Source organism: Gorilla gorilla, chromosome 21 (assembly GCF_029281585.2).
Source record: "Gorilla gorilla gorilla isolate KB3781 chromosome 21, NHGRI_mGorGor1-v2.1_pri, whole genome shotgun sequence".
NCBI classification, from domain to species: domain Eukaryota; kingdom Metazoa; phylum Chordata; class Mammalia; order Primates; family Hominidae; genus Gorilla; species Gorilla gorilla.
In genome coordinates this window covers 82,097,962-82,123,232 of record NC_073245.2, presented here as the reverse complement: position 1 = coordinate 82,123,232, position 25,271 = coordinate 82,097,962, and positions in this window count along the sequence as shown.

Sequence of the window (25,271 nt, the reverse complement as noted above, 5' to 3'; positions counted from 1 at the left end):
TGTATGAACATGGAAATATCTACACCGCCATCTGTATGAACATGGAAATATCTTCACCGCCATCTGTATGAACATGGATATATGTACACCGTCATCTGGTTGAACATGGGAATATCTACACCGCTATCTGCATGAACATGGAAATATCTACACAGCTATCTGAATATACATGGAAATATTTACACAGATTTCTGTGTAAATATGGAAATAACTACAACGCTATCTCTATAAACTTCGAAATATCTACACCGCCACCTGTATGAACATGGAAATCTCAACACCGCCATCAGTACAAACATGGATATATCTACACCGCCATCTGTATTACGATTTAAATATCTACACCGCTATCTGTATAAACATGGAAATATCTGCCCAACTATCTGTATAAATATGGAAATATCCGCACCGCTATCTGCATAAACTTGGAAATATCTACACTGCTCTCTGTATAAAATTGAAATTATCTACACCACTATCTCTATAAACATGGAAATATCTACACTGCTCTCTATATAAACATGGAAATATCTACACCGTTATCTGTATAAACGTGGAAATATCTTCACCGCTATCTGTATAAACATGGAAATATCTACAACGCTGACTCTATAAACTTGGAAATAACTACACCACTATCTCTGTAAACATGGAAATATCTAGACCGCCATCTCTATAAACATGGAAATATCTACACCACCATCTGTATAAACATGGAAATATCTATACCGCTATCTGCATAAACATGGAAATATGTACACCGCCATCTCTATGAACATGGATATATCTACACCGCCATCTGTACGAACATGCAAATATCTATACCGCCATCTGTATGAACATGGAAATATATACACACCCATCTGGATGAACATGCAAATATCTACACCGTTATCTGTATGAACATGAAAATATCTACAACGCTATCTGTATGAACATGGAAACATATACACCGCTATCTGTACGAACATGGAAATATCTACACCGCTATCTGTATGAACATGCAAGTATCTACACAGCTATCTGTATATCAATGGAAATATCCACACTGCTATCTCTATAAACATGGAAATAACTACACTGCTATCTGTATAAACATGGAAATATCTACACCGCCACCTGTATGAACATGGAAATATCTACACCGCTATCTGTATGAACATGGAAATATCCACACCGTTATCTGCATGAACATGAAAATATCTACAACAGTATCTGTATGAACATGGAAACATATACACCGCTATCTGTACGAACATGGAAATATCTACACCGCCATCTGTATGAACATGTAAATATCTACACCACCATCTGTATGAACATGGAAATATCTACACTGCTAACTGTATGAACATGGAAATATCTAAACCGCTATTGGTATGAACATGGAAACATCTACACCACTATCTGTATGAACATGGAAATATCTACACCGCCATCTGTATGAACATGGAAATATCTACACCGCCATCGGTTTGAACATGGAAATATCTACACCGCCATATGTATTAACATGTAAATATCTACACCGCCATCTGTATGAACATGGAAATATCTACACCGCAATCTGTACGAACATGGAAATATCTACACCGCTATCTGTATGAACATGCAAATATCTACAGAGCTATCTGTATATCAATGGAAATATCTACACTGCTATCTCTATAAACATGGAAATAACTACACTACTATCTGTAAAAACATGGAAATATCTTCACCACCACCTGTATGAACATGGAAATATCTACACTGCCATCCGTACGAACATGGAAATATCTACACCACCATCTGTATGAACATGTAAATATCTGCAACGCCATCCATATGAACATGGAAATATCTACACCGCTAACTGAATGAACATGGAAATATCTACACCACTATCTGTATGAACATTGAAATATCTACACCGCCATCTGTATGAACATGGAAATATGTACAACGCCATCTGTATGAACATGTAAATATCTACACCGCCATCTGTATGAACTTGGAAATATCTACACCGCTATCTGTATGAACATGGAAATATCTACACCGCTATCGGTAGGAACATGGAAATATCTACACCGCTATCTGTATGAACATGGAAATATCTACACCTCTATCTGTATGAACATGGAAATATCTACACCGCTATCTGTATGAACATGCAAATATCTACAGAGCTATCTGTATATCAATGGAAATATCTACACTGCTATCTCTATAAACATGGAAATAACTACACTGCTATCTGTATAAACATGGAAATATCTACACCGCCATCTCTATGAACATGGAAATATCTACACCGCCATTTGTATGAACATGCAAATATCTACACCGCCATCTCTGTGAACATGGAAATATCTACACCGCCATTTGTATGAACATGGAAATATCTTCACCGCCGTCTGTATGAACGTGGATATATGTGCCCCGGCATCTGGATGAACATGGAAATACCTACACCGCTATCTGCATGAACATGGAAATATCTACACAGCTATCTGAAAATACATGGAAATATCTAATCAGATTTCTCTATAAATATGGAAATAACTACAGCTCTATCTCAATAAACTTCGAAATATCTACACCGCCATCTGTATGAAGATGGAAATATGTACACTGCCATCTGTACAAACAGAAACATATCTACACCGCCATCTGTATTAAGATGGAAATATCTACACCGCTATCTGTATAAACATGGAAATATCGGCCCAACTATCTGTATAAACATGGAAATATCTGCACCGCTATCTGTATAAACATGGAAATATCTACACTGCTATCTGCATAAACATGGAAATATCCACACCGCTATCTGTGTAAACATGGAAATGTCTACACCGCCATCTGTGTAAACATGGAAATATCTACACCGCCATCTGTGTAAAATGAAAATATCTACACCGCCATCCCAATAAACATGGAAATATCTACACCGCCATCTGTATGAACATGGAAATATCTACACCGCCATCTCTATAAACGTGGAAATATCTACACCGCTATCTGTATGAACTTGGAAATATCTACACTGCTCTCTGTATAAAATTGAAATTATCTACACCACTATCTCTATAAAGATGGAAATATCTACACTGCTATCTGTATAAACATGGAAATATCTACACCGCTATCTCTATAAATGTGGAAATATCTTCACCGCTAACAGTATAAACATGGAAATATCTACAACGCTGTCTCTATAAACTTGGAAATAACTACACCACTATCTCTGTAAACATGGAAATATCTAGACCGCCATCTCTATAAACATGGAAATATCTACACCACCATCTGTATAAACATGGAAATATCTACACTGCTATCTGCATAAACATGGAAATATCTACAAGGCCATCTCTATGAACATGGAAATATCTACACCGCCATCTGTACGAACATGGAAATATCTATACCGCCATCTGTATGAACATGTAAATATCTACACCGCCATCTGTATGAACATGGAAATATCTACACCGCAATCTGTACGAACATGGAAATATCTACACCGCTATCTGTATGAACATGCAAATATCTACAGAGCTATCTGTATATCAATGGAAATATCTACACTGCTATCTCTATAAACATGGAAATAACTACACTACTATCTGTAAAAACATGGAAATATCTTCACCACCACCTGTATGAACATGGAAATATCTACACTGCCATCCGTACGAACATGGAAATATCTACACCACCATCTGTATGAACATGTAAATATCTGCAACGCCATCCATATGAACATGGAAATATCTACACCGCTAACTGAATGAACATGGAAATATCTACACCACTATCTGTATGAACATTGAAATATCTACACCGCCATCTGTATGAACATGGAAATATGTACAACGCCATCTGTATGAACATGTAAATATCTACACCGCCATCTGTATGAACTTGGAAATATCTACACCGCTATCTGTATGAACATGGAAATATCTACACCGCTATCGGTAGGAACATGGAAATATCTACACCGCTATCTGTATGAACATGGAAATATCTACACCTCTATCTGTATGAACATGGAAATATCTACACCGCTATCTGTATGAACATGCAAATATCTACAGAGCTATCTGTATATCAATGGAAATATCTACACTGCTATCTCTATAAACATGGAAATAACTACACTGCTATCTGTATAAACATGGAAATATCTACACCGCCATCTCTATGAACATGGAAATATCTACACCGCCATTTGTATGAACATGCAAATATCTACACCGCCATCTCTGTGAACATGGAAATATCTACACCGCCATTTGTATGAACATGGAAATATCTTCACCGCCGTCTGTATGAACGTGGATATATGTGCCCCGGCATCTGGATGAACATGGAAATACCTACACCGCTATCTGCATGAACATGGAAATATCTACACAGCTATCTGAAAATACATGGAAATATCTAATCAGATTTCTCTATAAATATGGAAATAACTACAGCTCTATCTCAATAAACTTCGAAATATCTACACCGCCATCTGTATGAAGATGGAAATATGTACACTGCCATCTGTACAAACAGAAACATATCTACACCGCCATCTGTATTAAGATGGAAATATCTACACCGCTATCTGTATAAACATGGAAATATCGGCCCAACTATCTGTATAAACATGGAAATATCTGCACCGCTATCTGTATAAACATGGAAATATCTACACTGCTATCTGCATAAACATGGAAATATCCACACCGCTATCTGTGTAAACATGGAAATGTCTACACCGCCATCTGTGTAAACATGGAAATATCTACACCGCCATCTGTGTAAAATGAAAATATCTACACCGCCATCCCAATAAACATGGAAATATCTACACCGCCATCTGTATGAACATGGAAATATCTACACCGCCATCTCTATAAACGTGGAAATATCTACACCGCTATCTGTATGAACTTGGAAATATCTACACTGCTCTCTGTATAAAATTGAAATTATCTACACCACTATCTCTATAAAGATGGAAATATCTACACTGCTATCTGTATAAACATGGAAATATCTACACCGCTATCTCTATAAATGTGGAAATATCTTCACCGCTAACAGTATAAACATGGAAATATCTACAACGCTGTCTCTATAAACTTGGAAATAACTACACCACTATCTCTGTAAACATGGAAATATCTAGACCGCCATCTCTATAAACATGGAAATATCTACACCACCATCTGTATAAACATGGAAATATCTACACTGCTATCTGCATAAACATGGAAATATCTACAAGGCCATCTCTATGAACATGGAAATATCTACACCGCCATCTGTACGAACATGGAAATATCTATACCGCCATCTGTATGAACATGTAAATATCTACACCGCCATCTGTCTGAACATGGAAATATCTACACCGCTAACTGTATGAACATGGAAATATCTACACCGCTATCTGTATGAACATGGAAACATATACACCGCTATCTGTACGAACATGGAAATATCTACACTGCTATCTGTATGAACATGCAAGTATCTACACAGCTATCTGTATATCAATGGAAATATCCACACTGCTATCTCTATAAACATGGAAATTACTACACTGCTATCTGTACAAACATGGAAATATCTACACCGCCACCTGTATGAACATGGAAATATCTACACCGCTATTGGTATGAACATGGAAATATCTACACCGCTATCTGTATGAACATGGAAATATCTACACCGCCATCTGTATGAACATGCAAATATCTACACCGCCATCGGTATGAACATGGAAATATCTACACCGCCATATGAATGAACTTGTAAATATCTACACCGCCATCTGTATGAACACGGAAATATCTACACCGCTAACTGTATGAACATGGAAATATCTACACCGCTATCTGTATGAACATGGAAATATCTACACCGCTATCTGTATGAACATGGAAATATCTACACCGCTATCTGTATGAACATGGAAATATCTACACCGCAATCTGTATGAACATGCAAATATCTACACCGCTATCTGTATATCAATGGAAATAGCTACACTGCTATCTCTATAAACATGCAAATAACTACACTGCTATCTGTATAAACATGGAAATATCTTCACCGCCACCTGTATGAACATGGAAATATCTACACGGCCATCCGTACGAACATGGAAATATCTACACCACCATCTGTATGAACATAAATATCTGCAACGCCATCCGTATGAGCATGGAAATATCTACACCGCTAACTGAATGAACATGGAAATATCTACACCGCTATCTGTATGAACATGGAAATATCTACACCTCCATCTGTATGAACATGGAAATATCTACACTGCCTTCTGTATGAACATGTAAATATCTACACCGCCATCTGTATGAACATGGAAATATCTACACCGCTAAATGTATGAACATGGAAATATCTGCACCGCTATGGGTATGAACATGGAAATATCTACACCGCTATCTGTATGAACATGGAAATACCTACACCGCTATCTGTATGAACATGGAAATATCTACACCGCAAGCTGTATGAACATGCAAATATCTACAGAGCTATCTGTATATCAATGGAAATATCTACACTGCTATCTCTATAAACATGGAAATAACTACACTGCTATCTGTATAAACATGGAAATATCTACACCGCCATCTCTATGAACATGGAAATATCTACACCGCCATTTGTATGAACATGCAAATATCTACACCGCCATCTCTGTGAACATGGAAATATCTACACCGCCATTTGTTTGAACATGGAAATATCTACACCGCCATCTGTATGAACATGGAAATATCTTCACCGCCGTCTGTATGAACGTGGATATATGTGCCCCGGCATCTGGATGAACATGGAAATACCCACACCGCTATCTGCATGAACATGGAAATATCTACACAGCTATCTGAATATACATGGAAATATCTACTCAGATTTCTCTATAAATATGGAAATAACTACAGTGCTATCTCAATAAACTTCGAAATATCTACACCGCCATCTGTATGAAGATGGAAATATGTACACTGCCATCTGTACAAACATGGACATATCTACACCGCCATCTGTATTAAGATGGAAATATCTACACCGCTATCTGTATAAACATGGAAATATCTGCCCAACTATCTGTATAAACATGGAAATATCCGCACCACTATCTGTATAAACATGGAAATATCTACACTGCTATCTGCATAAACATGGAAATATCCACACCGCTATCTGTGTAAACATGGAAATATCCACACTGCTATCTGTGTAAACATGGAAATGTCTACACCGCCATCTGTGTAAACATGGAAATATCTACACCGCCATCTGTGTAAACATGAAAATATCTACACCGCCATCCCAATAAACATGGAAATATCTACACCGCCATCTGTATGAACATGGAAATATCTACACCGCCATCTCTATAAACGTGGAAATATCTACACCGCTATCTGTATGAACTTGGAAATATCTACACTGCTCTCTGTATAAAATTGAAATTATCTACACCACTATCTCTATAAAGATGGAAATATCTACACTGCTATCTGTATAAACATGGAAATATCTACACCGCTATCTGTATAAATGTGGAAATATCTTCACCGCTAACAGTATAAACATGGAAATATCTACAACGCTGTCTCTATAAACTTGGAAATAACTACACCACTATCTCTGTAAACATGGAAATATCTAGACCGCCATCTCTATAAACATGGAAATATCTACACCACCATCTGTATAAACATGGAAATATCTACACCGCTATCTGCATAAACATGGAAATATCTACACGGCCATCTCTATGAACATGGAAATATCTGCACCGCCATCTGTACGAACATGGAAATATCTATACCGCCATCTGTATGAACATGTAAATATCTACACCGCCATCTGTCTGAACATGGAAATATCTACACCGCTAACTGTATGAACATGGAAATATCTACACCGCTATCTGTATGAACATGGAAACATATACACCGCTATCTGTACGAACCTGGAAATATCTACACCGCTATCTGTATGAACATGCAAGTATCTACACAGCTATCTGTATATCAATGGAAATATCCACACTGCTATCTCTATAAACATGGAAATAACTACACTGCAATCTGTATAAACATGGAAATATCTACACCGCCACCTGTATGAACATGGAATTATCTACACTGCCATCTGTACGAACATGGAAATATCTACACCGCCATCTGTATGAACATGTAAATATCTACACCGCCATCTGTATGAACATGGAAATATCTACACTGCTAACTGTATGAACATGGAAATATCTACACCGCTATCTGTATGAACATGGAAATAATCTACACCGCCATCTGTATGAACATGGAAATATCTACACCGCCATCGGTATGAACATGGAAATATCTACACCGCCATATGAATGAACTTGTAAATATCTACACCGCCATCTGTATGAACACGGAAATATCTACACCGCTAACTGTATGAACATGGAAATATCTACACCGCTATCTGTATGAACATGGAAATATCTACACCGCTATCTGTATGAACATGGAAATATCTACACCGCTATCTGTTTGAACATGGAAATATCTACACCGCAATCTGTATGAACATGCAAATATCTACACCGCTATCTGTATATCATTGGAAATAGCTACACTGCTATCTCTATAAACATGCAAATAACTACACTGCTATCTGTATAAACATGGAAATATCTTCACCGCCACCTGTATGAACATGGAAATATCCACACTGCCATCCATACGAACATGGAAATATCTACACCACCATCTGTATGAACATAAAAATCTGCAACGCCATCCGTATGAGCACGGAAATATCTACACCGCTAACTGAATGAACATGGAAATATCTACACCGCTATCTGTATGAACATGGAAATATCTACACCGCCATCTGTATGAACATGGAAATATCTACACTGCCATCTGTATGAACATGTAAATATCTACACCGCCATCTGTATGAACATGGAAATATCTACACCGCTAACTGTATGAACATGGAAATATCTGCACCGCTATGGGTATGAACATGGAAATATCTACACCGCTATCTGTATGAACATGGAAATATCTACACCGCTATCTGTATGAACATGGAAATATCTACACCGCAAGCTGTATGAACATGCAAATATCTACAGAGCTATCTGTATATCAATGGAAATATCTACACTGCTATCTCTATAAACATGGAAATAACTACACTGCTATCTGTATAAACATGGAAATATCTACACCGCCACCTGTATGAACATGGAAATATCTACACTGCCATCTGTACGAACATGGAAATATCTACACCGCCATCTGTATGAACATGTAAATATCTACACTGCAATCTGTATGAACATGGAAATATCTACACTGCTAACTGTATGAACATGGAAATATCTACACCGCTATTGGTATGAACATGGAAATATCTACACCGCTATCTGTATGAACATGGAAATATCTACACCGCCATCTGTATGAACATGGAAATATCTACACCGCCATCGGTATGAACTTGGAAATATCTACACCGCCATATGTATGAACATGTAAATATCTACACCGCCATCTGTATGAACATGGAAATATCTACACCGCTAACTGTATGAACATGGAAATATCTACACCGCTATCTGTATGAACATGGAAATATCTACACAGCTATCTGTATGAACATGGAAATATCTACACTGCTATCTGTATGAACATGGAAATATCTACACCGCAATCTGTATGAACATGCAAATATCTACACCGCTATCTGTATATCAATGGAAATATCTACACTGCTATCTCTATACACATGGAAATAACTACACTGCTATCTGTATATACATGGAAATATCTACACCGCCATCTCTATGAACATGGAAATATCTACACCGCCATTTGTATGAACATGGAAATATCTACACCGCCAGCTGTATGAACATGGAAATATCTGCACCGCCATCTCTATAAACGTGGAAATATCTACACCGCTATCTGTATGAACTTGGAAATATCTACACTGCTCTCTGTATAAAATTGAAATTATCTACACTACTATCTCTATAAACATGGAAATATCTACACTGCTATCAGTATAAACATGGAAATATCTACACCGCTATCTGTATAAACTTGGAAATATCTTCACCGCTATCTGTATAAACATGGAAATATCTACAATGCTGTCTCTATAAACTTGGAAATAACTACACCACTATCTCTGTAAACATGGAAATATCTAGACCGCAATCTCTATAAATATGGAAATATCTACACCACCATATATATTAACATGGAAATATCTATACCGCTCTCTGCATAAACATGGAAATATATACCCGCCATCTCTATGAACATGGAAATACCTACACCGCCATCTATACAACCATGGAAATATCTACACCGCCATCTGTAGGAACATGGAAATATCTACACCGCCATCTGTATGAACATGGAAATATCTACACCGCCATCTCTACGAACATGAAAATACCTACACCGCCATCTGTATGAACATGGAAATATCTACACCGCTAACTGTATGAACATGGAAATATCTACAGCGCCATCTTTATGAACATGTAAATATCTACACCGCCATCTGTATGAACATGGAAATATCTACACTGCTCTCTCTATGAACATGGAAATATCTACACCGCTATCTGTATGAACATGCAAATATCTACAAAGCTGTCTGTATATCATTGGAAATATCTACACTGCTATCTCTAAAAACATGGAAATATCTACACTGCTATCTGTATAAACATGGAAATATCTACACCACCATCTCGATGAACATGGAAATATCTACACCGCCATTTGTATGAACATGGAAATATCTACACCGCCATCTCTATGAACATGGAAATATCTACACCACCATTTGTATGAACATGGAAATATCTACACCGCTATCTGTATGAACATGGAAATGTCTACAGCCCCATCTGTATGAACATGGAAATATCTACACCGCTATCTGTATGAACATGGAAATATCTACACTGCTCTCTCTATGAACATGGAAATATCTACACCGCTATCTGTATGAACATGCAAATATCTTCAAAGCTGTCTGTATATCATTGGAAATATCTACACTGCTATCTCTATAAACATGGAAATAACTACACTGCTATCTGTATAAACATGGAAATATCTACACCACCATCTCGATGAACATGGAAATATCTACACCGCCATTTGTATGAACATGGAAATACCTACACCGCCATCTCTATGAACATGGAAATATCTACACCACCATTTGTATGAACATGGAAATATCTACACCGCCATCTGTATGAACATGGAAATATCTTCACCGCCATCTGTATGAACATGGATATATGTACACCGGCATCTGGATGAACATGGAAATATCTACACCGCTATCTGCATGAACATGGAAATATCTACAGAGCTATCTAAATATACATGGAAATATTTACACAGATTTCTGTGTAAATATGGAAATATCTACAGCGCTATCTCTATAAACTTTGAAATATCTACACCGCCATCTGTATGAACATGGAAATATCTACACCGCCATCAGTACAAACATGGATATATCTACACGGCCATCTGTATTACGATGGAAATATCTACACCACTATCTGTATAAACATGGAAATATCTACACTGCTATCTGCATAAACATGGAAATATCCACACCGCTATCTGTGTAAACATGGAAATATCTACACTGCCATCTGTGTAAACATGAAAATATCTACACCGCCATCCCTATAAACATGGAAGTATCTAGACCGCCATCTCTATATACATGGAATTATCTACACCGCCATCTCTATGAACATGGAAATATCTACACCGCCATCTGTACGAACATGGAAATATCTACACCGCTAACTGTATGAACATGGAAATATCTACACTGCTAACTGTATGAACATGGAAATATCTACACCGCTATTGGTATGAACATGGAAATATCTACACCGCTATCTGTATGAACATGGAAATATCTACACCGCCATCTGTATGAACATGGAAATATCTACACCGCCATCGGTATGAACATGGAAATATCTACACCGCCATATGTATGAACATGTAAATATCTACACCGCCATCTGTATGAACATGGAAATATCTACACCGCTAACTGTATGAACATGGAAATATCTACACCGCTATCTGTATGAACATGGAAATATCTACACCGCTATCTGTATGAACATGGAAATATCTACACCGCTATCTGTATGAACATGGAAATATCTACACCGCAATCTGTATGAACATGCAAATATCTACACCGCTTTCTGTATATCAATGGAAATATCTACACTGCTATCTCTATACACATGGAAATAACTACACCGCTATCTGTATAAACATGGAAATATCTACACCGCCATCTCTATGAACATGGAAATATCTACACCGCCATTTGTATGAACATGGAAATATCTACACCGCCACCTGTATGAACATGGAAATATCTGCACCGCCATCTCTATAAACGTGGAAATATCTACACCGCTATCTGTATGAACTTGGAAATATCTACACTGCTCTCTGTATAAAATTGAAATTATCTACACCACTATCTCTATAAACATGGAAATATCTACACCGCTAACTGTATGAACATGGAAATATCTACACCGCTATCTGTATAAACTTGGAAATATCTTCAACGCTATCTGTATAAACATGGAAATATCTACAACGCTGTCTCTATAAACTTGGAAATAACTACACCACTATCTCTGTAAACATGGAAATATCTAGACCGCCATCTCTATAAATATGGAAATATCTACACCACCATATGTATTAAGATGGAAATATCTATACCGCTCTCTGCATAAACATGGAAATATCTACCCGCCATCTGTATGAACATGTAAATATCAACACCGCCATCTGTATGAACATGGAAACATCTACACCGCTAACTGTATGAACATGGAAATATCTACACCGCTATCTGTATGAACATGGAAATATCTACACTGCTCTCTCTATGAACATGGAAATATCTACACCGCTATCTGTATGAACATGCAAATATCTTCAAAGCTGTCTGTATATCATTGGAAATATCTACACTGCTATCTCTATAAACATGGAAATAACTACACTGCTATCTGTATAAACATGGAAATATCTACACCACCATCTCGATGAACATGGAAATATCTACACCGCCATTTGTATGAACATGGAAATATCTACACCGCCATCTCTATGAACATGGAAATATCTACACCACCATTTGTATGAACATGGAAATATCTACACCGCCACCTGTATGAACATGGAAATATCTGCACCGCCATCTCTATAAACGTGGAAATATCTACACCGCTATCTGTATGAACTTGGAAATATCTACACTGCTCTCTGTATAAAATTGAAATTATCTACACCACTATCTCTATAAACATGGAAATATCTACACCGCCATCCCTATAAACATGGAAGTATCTAGACCGCCATCTCTATATACATGGAATTATCTACACCGCCATCTCTATGAACATGGAAATATCTACACCGCCATCTGTACGAACATGGAAATATCTACACCGCTAACTGTATGAACATGGAAATATCTACACTGCTAACTGTATGAACATGGAAATATCTACACCGCTATTGGTATGAACATGGAAATATCTACACCGCTATCTGTATGAACATGGAAATATCTACACCGCCATCTGTATGAACATGGAAATATCTACACCGCCATCGGTATGAACATGGAAATATCTACACCGCCATATGTATGAACATGTAAATATCTACACCGCCATCTGTATGAACATGGAAATATCTACACCGCTAACTGTATGAACATGGAAATATCTACACCGCTATCTGTATGAACATGGAAATATCTACACCGCTATCTGTATGAACATGGAAATATCTACACCGCTATCTGTATGAACATGGAAATATCTACACCGCAATCTGTATGAACATGCAAATATCTACACCGCTTTCTGTATATCAATGGAAATATCTACACTGCTATCTCTATACACATGGAAATAACTACACTGCTATCTGTATAAACATGGAAATATCTACACCGCTATTGGTATGAACATGGAAATATCTACACCGCTATCTGTATGAACATGGAAATATCTACACCGCCATATGTATGAACATGTAAATATCTACACCGCCATCTCTATGAACATGGAAATATCTACACCGCCATTTGTATGAACATGGAAATATCTACACCGCCACCTGTATGAACATGGAAATATCTGCACCGCCATCTCTATAAACGTGGAAATATCTACACCGCTATTTGTATGAACTTGGAATTATCTACACTGCTCTCTGTATAAAATTGAAATTATCTACACCACTATCTCTATAAACATGGAAATATCTACACCGCTAACTGTATGAACATGGAAATATCTACACTGCTATCTGTATAAACTTGGAAATATCTTCAACGCTATCTGTATAAACATGGAAATATCTACAACGCTGTCTCTATAAACTTGGAAATAACTACACCACTATCTCTGTAAACATGGAAATATCTAGACCGCCATCTCTATAAATATGGAAATATCTACACCACCATATGTATTAAGATGGAAATATCTATACCGCTCTCTGCATAAACATGGAAATATCTACCCGCCATCTCTATGAACATGGAAATACCTACACAGCCATCTGTACGACCATGGAAATATCTACACCGCCAACTGTAGGAACATGGAAATATCTACACCGCCATCTGTATGAACATGGAAATATCTACACCGCTAACTGTATGAACATGGAAATATCTACAGCGCCATCTGTATGAACATGTAAATATCAACACCGCCATCTGTATGAACATGGAAACATCTACACCGCTAACTGTATGAACATGGAAATATCTACACCGCTATCTGTATGAACATGGAAATATCTACACTGCTCTCTCTATGAACATGGAAATATCTACACCGCTATCTGTATGAACATGCAAATATCTTCAAAGCTGTCTGTATATCATTGGAAATATCTACACTGCTATCTCTATAAACATGGAAATAACTACACTGCTATCTGTATAAACATGGAAATATCTACACCACCATCTCGATGAACATGGAAATATCTACACCGCCATTTGTATGAACATGGAAATATCTACACCGCCATCTCTATGAACATGGAAATATCTACACCACCATTTGTATGAACATGGAAATATCTACACCGCTATCTGTATGAACATGGAAATGTCTACAGCCCCATCTGTATGAACATGGAAATATCTACACCGCTATCTGTATGAACATGGAAATATCTACACTGCTCTCTCTATGAACATGGAAATATCTACACCGCTATCTGTATGAACATGCAAATATCTTCAAAGCTGTCTGTATATCATTGGAAATATCTACACTGCTATCTCTATAAACATGGAAATAACTACACTGCTATCTGTATAAACATGGAAATATCTACACCACCATCTCGATGAACATGGAAATATCTACACCGCCATTTGTATGAACATGGAAATACCTACACCGCCATCTCTATGAACATGGAAATATCTACACCACCATTTGTATGAACATGGAAATATCTACACCGCCATCTGTATGAACATGGAAATATCTTCACCGCCATCTGTATGAACATGGATATATGTACACCGGCATCTGGATGAACATGGAAATATCTACACCGCTATCTGCATGAACATGGAAATATCTACAGAGCTATCTAAATATACATGGAAATATTTACACAGATTTCTCTGTAAATATGGAAATATCTACAGCGCTATCTCTATAAACTTTGAAATATCTACACCGCCATCTGTATGAACATGGAAATATCTACACCGCCATCAGTACAAACATGGATATATCTACACGGCCATCTGTATTACGATGGAAATATCTACACCACTATCTGTATAAACATGGAAATATCTACACTGCTATCTGCATAAACATGGAAATATCCACACCGCTATCTGTGTAAACATGGAAATATCTACACTGCCATCTGTGTAAACATGAAAATATCTACACCGCCATCCCTATAAACATGGAAGTATCTAGACCGCCATCTCTATATACATGGAATTATCTACACCGCCATCTCTATGAACATGGAAATATCTACACCGCCATCTGTACGAACATGGAAATATCTACACCGCTAACTGTATGAACATGGAAATATCTACACTGCTAACTGTATGAACATGGAAATATCTACACCGCTATTGGTATGAACATGGAAATATCTACACCGCTATCTGTATGAACATGGAAATATCTACACCGCCATCTGTATGAACATGGAAATATCTACACCGCCATCGGTATGAACATGGAAATATCTACACCGCCATATGTATGAACATGTAAATATCTACACCGCCATCTGTATGAACATGGAAATATCTACACCGCTAACTGTATGAACATGGAAATATCTACACCGCTATCTGTATGAACATGGAAATATCTACACCGCTATCTGTATGAACATGGAAATATCTACACCGCTATCTGTATGAACATGGAAATATCTACACCGCAATCTGTATGAACATGCAAATATCTACACCGCTTTCTGTATATCAATGGAAATATCTACACTGCTATCTCTATACACATGGAAATAACTACACCGCTATCTGTATAAACATGGAAATATCTACACCGCCATCTCTATGAACATGGAAATATCTACACCGCCATTTGTATGAACATGGAAATATCTACACCGCCACCTGTATGAACATGGAAATATCTGCACCGCCATCTCTATAAACGTGGAAATATCTACACCGCTATCTGTATGAACTTGGAAATATCTACACTGCTCTCTGTATAAAATTGAAATTATCTACACCACTATCTCTATAAACATGGAAATATCTACACCGCTAACTGTATGAACATGGAAATATCTACACCGCTATCTGTATAAACTTGGAAATATCTTCAACGCTATCTGTATAAACATGGAAATATCTACAACGCTGTCTCTATAAACTTGGAAATAACTACACCACTATCTCTGTAAACATGGAAATATCTAGACCGCCATCTCTATAAATATGGAAATATCTACACCACCATATGTATTAAGATGGAAATATCTATACCGCTCTCTGCATAAACATGGAAATATCTACCCGCCATCTGTATGAACATGTAAATATCAACACCGCCATCTGTATGAACATGGAAACATCTACACCGCTAACTGTATGAACATGGAAATATCTACACCGCTATCTGTATGAACATGGAAATATCTACACTGCTCTCTCTATGAACATGGAAATATCTACACCGCTATCTGTATGAACATGCAAATATCTTCAAAGCTGTCTGTATATCATTGGAAATATCTACACTGCTATCTCTATAAACATGGAAATAACTACACTGCTATCTGTATAAACATGGAAATATCTACACCACCATCTCGATGAACATGGAAATATCTACACCGCCATTTGTATGAACATGGAAATATCTACACCGCCATCTCTATGAACATGGAAATATCTACACCACCATTTGTATGAACATGGAAATATCTACACCGCCACCTGTATGAACATGGAAATATCTGCACCGCCATCTCTATAAACGTGGAAATATCTACACCGCTATCTGTATGAACTTGGAAATATCTACACTGCTCTCTGTATAAAATTGAAATTATCTACACCACTATCTCTATAAACATGGAAATATCTACACCGCCATCCCTATAAACATGGAAGTATCTAGACCGCCATCTCTATATACATGGAATTATCTACACCGCCATCTCTATGAACATGGAAATATCTACACCGCCATCTGTACGAACATGGAAATATCTACACCGCTAACTGTATGAACATGGAAATATCTACACTGCTAACTGTATGAACATGGAAATATCTACACCGCTATTGGTATGAACATGGAAATATCTACACCGCTATCTGTATGAACATGGAAATATCTACACCGCCATCTGTATGAACATGGAAATATCTACACCGCCATCGGTATGAACATGGAAATATCTACACCGCCATATGTATGAACATGTAAATATCTACACCGCCATCTGTATGAACATGGAAATATCTACACCGCTAACTGTATGAACATGGAAATATCTACACCGCTATCTGTATGAACATGGAAATATCTACACCGCTATCTGTATGAACATGGAAATATCTACACCGCTATCTGTATGAACATGGAAATATCTACACCGCAATCTGTATGAACATGCAAATATCTACACCGCTTTCTGTATATCAATGGAAATATCTACACTGCTATCTCTATACACATGGAAATAACTACACTGCTATCTGTATAAACATGGAAATATCTACACCGCTATTGGTATGAACATGGAAATATCTACACCGCTATCTGTATGAACATGGAAATATCTACACCGCCATATGTATGAACATGTAAATATCTACACCGCCATCTCTATGAACATGGAAATATCTACACCGCCATTTGTATGAACATGGAAATATCTACACCGCCACCTGTATGAACATGGAAATATCTGCACCGCCATCTCTATAAACGTGGAAATATCTACACCGCTATTTGTATGAACTTGGAATTATCTACACTGCTCTCTGTATAAAATTGAAATTATCTACACCACTATCTCTATAAACATGGAAATATCTACACCGCTAACTGTATGAACATGGAAATATCTACACTGCTATCTGTATAAACTTGGAAATATCTTCAACGCTATCTGTATAAACATGGAAATATCTACAACGCTGTCTCTATAAACTTGGAAATAACTACACCACTATCTCTGTAAACATGGAAATATCTAGACCGCCATCTCTATAAATATGGAAATATCTACACCACCATATGTATTAAGATGGAAATATCTATACCGCTCTCTGCATAAACATGGAAATATCTACCCGCCATCTCTATGAACATGGAAATACCTACACAGCCATCTGTACGACCATGGAAATATCTACACCGCCAACTGTAGGAACATGGAAATATCTACACCGCCATCTGTATGAACATGGAAATATCTACACCGCTAACTGTATGAACATGGAAATATCTACAGCGCCATCTGTATGAACATGTAAATATCAACACCGCCATCTGTATGAACATGGAAACATCTACACCGCTAACTGTATGAACATGGAAATATCTACACCGCTATCTGTATGAACATGGAAATATCTACACTGCTCTCTCTATGAACATGGAAATATCTACACCGCTATCTGTATGAACATGCAAATATCTTCAAAGCTGTCTGTATATCATTGGAAATATCTACACTGCTATCTCTATAAACATGGAAATAACTACACTGCTATCTGTATAAACATGGAAATATCTACACCACCATCTCGATGAACATGGAAATATCTACACCGCCATTTGTATGAACATGGAAATATCTACACAGCCATCTCCATGAACATGGAAATATCCACACCACCATTTGTATGAACATAGAAATATCTACACCGCCATCTGTATGAACATGGAAATATCTTCACCGCCATCTGTATGAACATGGATATATGTACACCGGCATCTGGATGAACATGGAAATATCTACACCGCTATCTGCATGAACATGGAAATATCTACACAGCTATCTAAATATACATGGAAATAGTTACACAGATTTCTCTGTAAATATGGAAATATCTACAGCGCTATCTCTATAAACTTCGAAATATCTACACCGCCATCTGTAAGAACATGGAAATATCTACACCGCCATCAGTACAAACATGGATATATCTACACGGCCATCTGTATTACGATGGAAATATCTACACCACTATCTGTATAAACATGGAAATATCTACACTGCTATCTGCATAAACATGGAAATATCCACACCGCTATCTGTGTAAACATGGAAATATCTACACTGCCATCTGTGTAAACATGAAAATATCTACACCGCCATCCCTATAAACATGGAAATATCTAGACCGCCATCTCTATATACATGGAATTATCTACACCGCCATCTCTATGAACATGGAAATATCTACACCGACATCTGTACGAACATGGAAATATCTACACCGCTAACTGTATGAACATGGAAATATCTACACCGCTATCTGTATGAACATGGAAATATCTACACCGCTATCTGTATGAACATGGAAATATCTACACCGCTATCTGTATGAACATGGAAATATCTACACCGCAATCTGTATGAACATGCAAATATCTACACCGCTATCTGTATATCAATGGAAATATCTACACTGCTATCTCTATACACATGGAAATAACTACACTGCTATCTGTATAAACATGGAAATATCTACACCGCCATCTCTATGAACATGGAAATATCTACACCGCCATTTGTATGAACATGGAAATATCTACACCGCCATCTCTATGAACATGGAAATATCTACACCGCCATTTGTATGAACATGGAAATATCTACACCGCCGGCTGTATGAACATGGAAATATCTGCACCGCCATCTCTATAAACGTGGAAATATCTACACCGCTATCTGTATGAACTTGGAAATATCTACACTGCTCTCTGTATAAAATTGAAATTATCTACACCACTATCTCTATAAACATGGAAATATCTACACTGCTATCTGTATAAACATGGAAATATCTACACCGCTATCTGTATAAACTTGGAAATATCTTCACCGCTATCTGTATAAACATGGAAATATCTACAACGCTGTCTCTATAAACTTGGAAATAAGTACACCACTATCTCTGTAAACATGGAAATATCTAGACTGCCATCTCTATAAATATGGAAATATCTACACCACCATCTGTATTAACATGGAAATATCTATACCGTTCTCTGCATAAACATGGAAATATCTACACCGCCATCTCTATGAACATGGAAATATCTACACCGCCATCTATACGACCATGGAAATATCTACACCGCCATCTGTAGGAACATGGAAATATCTACACCGCCATCTGTATGAACATGGAAGTATCTACACCGCCATTTCTACGAACATGGAAATATCTATACCGCCATCTGTATGAACATGTAAATATCTACACCGCCATCTGTCTGAACATGGAAATATCTACACCGCTAACTGTATGAACATGGAAATATCTACACCGCTATCTCTACGAACATGGAAATATCTACACCGCTTTCTGTATGAACATGCAAATATCTACACAGCTATCTGTATATCAATGGAAATATCTACACTGCTATCTATATAAACATGGAAATAACTACACTACTATCTGTATAAACAGGGAAATAACTACACCGCCACCTGTATGAACATGGAAATATCTACACTGCCATCCGTACGAACATGGAAATATCTACACCACTATCTGTATGAACATGAAAATATCTGCAACGCCATCCGTATGAACATGGAAATATCTACACCGCTAACTGAATGAACATGGAAATATCTACACCGCTATCTGTACAAACATGGACATATATACACCGCCATCTGTATTAAGATGGAAATATCTACACCGCTATCTGTATAAAGATGGAAATATCTGCCCAACTATCTGTATAAACATGGAAATATCCGCACCGCTATCTGTATAAACATGGAAATATCTACACTGCTATCTGCATTAACATGGAAATATCCACACCGCTATCTGTGTAAACATGGAAATGTCTACACCGCCATCTGTGTAAACATGGAAATATCTACACCGCCATCTGTGTAAACATGAAAATATCTACACCGCCATCCCTATAAACATGGAAATATATACACCGCCATCTGTATAAACATGGAAATATCTACACCGCCATCTCTATAAACGTGGAAATATCTACACCGCTATCAGTATGAACTTGGAAATATCTACACTGCTCTCTGTATAAAATTGAAATTATCTACACCGCTATCTTTATGAACTTGGAAATATCTACACTGCTTTCTGTATAAAATTGAAATTATCTACACCACTATCTCTATAAAGATGGAAATATCTACACTGCTATCTGCATAAACATGGAAATATCTACACCGCTATCTGTATAAATGTGGAAATATCTTCACCGCTAACTGTATAAACATGGAAATATCTACAACGCTGTCTCTATAAACTTGGAAATAACTACACCACTATCTCTGTAAACATGGAAATATCTATATCGCCATCTCTATAAACATGGAAATATCTACACCACCATCTGTATAAACATGGAAATATCTATACCGGTATCTGCATAAACATGGAAATAACTACACCGCCATCTCTATGAACATGGAAATATCTACACCGCCATCTGTACAAACATGGAAATATCTATACCGCCATCTGTATGAACATGTAAATATCTACACCGCCATCTGTCTGAACATGGAAATATCTACACCGCTAACTGTATGAACATGGAAATATCTACACCGCTATCTGTATGAACATGGAAACATATACACCGCTATCTGTACGAACATGGAAATATCTACACCGCTATCTGTATGAACATGCAAGTATCTACACAGCTATCTGTATATCAATGGAAATATCCACACTGCTATCACTAGAAACATAGAAATAACTACACTCCTATCTGTATAAACATGGAAATATGTACACCGCCATCTGTATGAACATGGAAATATCTACACTGCCATCTGTACGAATATGGAAATATCTACACCGCCATCTGCATGAACATGTAAATATCTACACCGCCATCTGTATGAACATGGAAATATCTACACTGCTAACTGGATGAACATGGAAATATCTACACCGCTATTGGTATGAACATGGATATATCTACACCGCTATCTGTATGAACATTGAAATATCTACACCGCCATCTGTATGAACATGGAAATATCTACACTGCCATCGGTATGAACATGGAAATATCTACACCGCCATATGTATGAACATGTAAATATCTACACCGCCATCTGTATGAACACAGAAATATCTACACCGCTAACTGTATGAACATGGATATATCTACACCGCTATCTGTATGAACATGGAAATATCTACACCGCAATCTGTATGAACATGCAAATATCTACACCGCTATCTGTATATCAATGGAAATATCTACACTGCTATCTATATAAACATGGAAATAACTACACTGCTATCTGTATAAACGTGGAAATATCTTCACCGCCACCTGTATGAACATGGAAATATCTACACTGCCATCCGTACGAAAATGGAAATATCTACACCACCATCTGTATGAACATGTAAATATCTGCAACGCCATCCGTGTGAACATGGAAATATCTACACCGCTAACTGAATGAACATGGAAATATCTACACCGCTATCTGTATGAACATGGAAATACCTACACCGCCATCTGTATGAACATGGAAATATCTACACCGCCATCTGTATGAACATGGAAATATCTACACCGCCATCTGTGTGAACATGGAAATATCTACACCGCTAACTGTATGAACATGGAAATATCTACACCGCTATCGGTATGAACATGGAAATATCTACACCGCTATCTGTATGAACATGGAAATATCTACACTGCTATCTGTATGAACATGCAAATATCTACACCGCTATCTGTATATCAATGGAAATATCTACACTGCTATCTCTATAAACATGGAAATAACTACACTGCTATCTGTATAAACATGGAAATATCTACACCGCCATCTCTATGAACATGGAAATATCTACACTGCCATTTGTATGAACATGGAAATATCTACACCGCCATCTCTATGAACATGGAAATATCTACACCGCCATTGGTATGAACATGGAAATATCTACACCGCCATCTGTATGAACATGGAAATATCTGCACCGCCATCTCTATAAACGTGGAAATATCTACATCGCTATCTGTTTGAACTTGGAAATATCTACACTACTCTCTGTATAAAATTGAAATTATCTACACCGCTATCTCTATAAATATGGAAATATCTACACTGCTATCTGTATAAACATGGAAATATCTACACCGCTATCTGTATAAACTTGGAAATATCTCCACCGCTATCTGTATAAACATGGAAATAACTACAACGCTGTCTCTATAAACTTGGAAATAACTACACCACTATCTCTGTAAACATGGAAATATCTAGACCGCCATCTCTATAAACATGGAAATATCTACACCACCATCTGTATAAACATGGAAATATCTATACTGCTATCTGCATAAACATGGAAATATCTACACCGCCATCTCTATGAACATGGAAATATCTACACCGCCATCTGTACGAAAATGGAAATAGCCATACCGCCATCTGTATGAACATGTAAATATCTACACCGCCATCTGTATGAACATGGAAATGTCAACACCGCTAACTGTATGAACATGGGAATATCTACACCGCTATTGGTATGAACATGGAAATATCTACACCGCTATCTGTATGAACATGGAAATATCTACACCGCTATCTGTATGAACGTGGAAATATCTACAACGCCATCTGTATGAACGTGGAAATAACTACACCGCCATCTGTATGAACATGGAAATATCTACACCGCCATCTGTATGAACACGGAAATATCTACACCGCCATCTGTATGAACATGGAAATATCTACACCGCCATCTGTATGAACATGGAAATATCTACACCGCCATCTCTACGAACATGTAAATATCTACACCGCCATCTGTATGAACATGTAAATACACCGCTAACTGTATGAACATGGAAATATCTACAGCGCCATCTGTATGAACATGTAAATATCTACACCGCCATCTGTATGAACATGGAAATATCTACACCTCTAACTGTATGAACATGGAAATATCTACACCGCTATCTGTATGAACATGGAAATATCCACAGCCCCATCTGTATGAACATGGAAATATCTACACCGCTATCTGTATGAACATGGAAATATCTACACCGCTCTCTGTATGAACATGGAAATATCTACACCACTATCTGTATGAACATGCAAATATCTACAAAGCTGTCTGTATATCATTGGAAATATCTACACTGCTATCTCTATAAACATGGAAATAACTACACTGCTATCTGTATAAACATGGAAATATCTACACCGCCATCTCGATAAACATGGAAATATCTACACCGCCATTTGTATGAACATGGAAATATCTACACCGCCATCTCTATGAACATGGAAATATCTACACCGCCATTGGTATGAATATGGAAATATCTACACCGCCATCTGTAT